We start from the raw sequence: 2,688 nt of genomic DNA on the forward strand, positions 1-2,688 counted from the left end.
CACTGAGGGTTGCGATCCGTTGCCGGACACGGAACAAAAAGACAAAAAGACAAAAAAAAAATAAACAATACCATTACCCGTGCATGTTCACCAAAATAATTCCCTAGAAGAAAAATTTGATGACACAGTTGATAAACAAATTTTATGTGAAGCCACTGTTTTCGACTAGTCTGCTGCACTAGGCCCCAGCGGACCAGACCAAACCAGAACGTAGCCACTTGTCCTAAGTGCTGTGTAATCAAACTGAACTCTGAAATGGGCCAGTTATACAAAAAAAAAACAGACATCAATCCACCAGAGTCAGTATAATAAAGAAGTCCCCTCTGTTTTAACCCTACAAGGAAAGTAACTTTGAAATGATCAAGTTGTTTTTGTTCCCACCTTCTGGTATTTTTTTTTTTTTTTTTTGTCTTTTGTCTTTTTCCGTGTCCGGCAACGGATCGCAACCCTCAGTGTCGCCCCCGCACCGGACCACCCACCTTCTGGTATTTTTTTTTTTTTTTGGGGGGGGGGGGGCTAGTCAGTATGAGGATCTGAACCCTTGACCTTAGTGTTATAACACCATGCTCTAACCAACTGAGCTAACCATCTAGCTCCCCACTTCTGCTTTCCTCAGCCTTTTTCTGTCCATAAAGCCAACCTCATCTCCTCAGCTCATGGTAACATTCATTCTATTTTATAAAATGAGATGTTGCCCGATTCTAGATACACAAATAAAAGTTAACTCCATCTTTACACTAAATTTGTTGTAATTTTCTCTTTTGACACATTGCAGTAGGGATGCCATGAGTGAGGCTGGCAGCTGGTGCATAATTCCAGGGACAACAGCCAAGGTGAGGGACAGACCATTCCCAGTCAATACTGAGTAGAGAACAGTCCCTGAGGCAAGTGGGTGGGCTGACTGGAAATCCTCATTTGCTTCCAGGGGCAATGGAAGAAGAAACAAGATATGTGGTTGAGAGAAAACATGGAAGAGTAGCTGGACTTCTGTACAGCTCCACAGAAAAGGTATGGAATAGACAAATAGGGGACTACAAGAGGAGCTGGACAGGAATTTGAAGTGAGACCAGTTAAATTTAGGTGTCATTTCCTCTGGTTGTCACCAGCTACACGGGGACAGAAACAGTAGGCAGAGTTGGATGAGGTGATGATGCCAGTGAGAAGCGGGAGCCCCTGAGGGAAGAATTACATCAGTCCTTTGCACTGGCGCATTTGACTTGCATGACTGTTAGTAAGTGAAAGAGTTTGTCTCCATCATTTAAAAATAACTTAGGTTACTAAGTTATTAGTAAATAGCCATTTAAGTAGGGGAGTATATTCTGTTGGTTTACCCTTTTTATCCCTAGTGCAAACAAAAAACCCTGATATATAGTATAGGCTCCACATGCAGTGAATAACTAAATGAATAGGTATGACACACAGAGTAATACAAGTGCACTATGTCTTGGCCTTCACTTTGGGGATCTGATGTGTATAGCGGTCCTGTTTGTCCTTGGAATGGTCTTCACTGAGTGAGGGGAAAGCTGACAAGGAGCAGCTCAAAATTACCATTTGGATCCTCTAAAATGCATCTGAGACCTTCCTGACTTGCAACCCCAAATAACAAAGGTAACCCCCAAAATGATCTGAGATTTTCCCCATAATTCCTCTACAGGTTGCATAATGATTCTTGCACTCCCAAAAGACCCTATCCTATAGGAACCACCATGTGGAGTGAATGCTGTGGTGCACATCTGGGATCCACTCCCTCAGGACTGAGGAGGGCTGAGCTCCAGTCTTGGTTCTAACTACACTGCAGGATAATTTTTCTCTGCCTAATTCTACTACCTTCATTCCTCCTCACGTGTGATCATGAGTTACCCAATTAAAAACCTGCATATAAATCTCAGTCTCTGTATCTGTGTCCTGGGGAACCTAAGCTAAGACATTCCAAACATTCCAAAAGAATCCAAAAACAATGGCATTCCAAAACAATCCATTCAGCCTCACAACCACCCATAAACCCACTTCTAGGTGCTCCAGCCAGACCTGAGACTTTCCTTGCCAAGAGAGTCCCACACAGCCTTTGGTCCCACAACCACACTAGGGACAGGTGCACACACCATTCTCTGGGCTCATCTCGAGTCCCTCTTAGGGCTCCCCTCCACTTTTCCCAATTTTTCTACCTCTCTTCCATGAACATGAACAACCCAGCAGGAATTAACACAAATTGGATAATGAAGGACACCGGACCTTCAATATTGAGTTGGCCCTTTTGGGAAAACTTTTCAGCAGCTGGAGACAAGATGGAGTCCATTTTAAAGGCAGCTGGGGATTGGCTGGATTGAGTTCCATGAGGACTTCACAGAGACCCCAGATCTTTCTATACACTAACAAACTATCTGAAAAAAGAAATTAAGGAAGCAGTCCCATTTACAATAACATCAAAAGGAATAAAATAAGAGCCGGCCTGTGGCTCACTTGGGAGAGCGTGGTGCTGACAACACCAAGTCAGGGGTTAAGATCCCCTTATCGGTCATCTTTAAAAAAAAAAAAAAAAAAAAAAGGAATAGTTAGGAATAGATTTAACCCATGAAGTGAAATAACTGTTTACTGAAAAATTTTTCATGAGAAAAGGTGAGCTAGCGGGTGAGGCCGGCCAGGAGTGGGAGGCGGCGAGCCAGGAGCTGCCAATCGGCGCCAGGACAA

The sequence above is a fragment of the Galeopterus variegatus genome, unplaced genomic scaffold (genome assembly GCF_000696425.1).
Source record: "Galeopterus variegatus unplaced genomic scaffold, G_variegatus-3.0.2 Scaffold3460, whole genome shotgun sequence".
NCBI classification, from domain to species: Eukaryota; Metazoa; Chordata; class Mammalia; order Dermoptera; family Cynocephalidae; genus Galeopterus; species Galeopterus variegatus.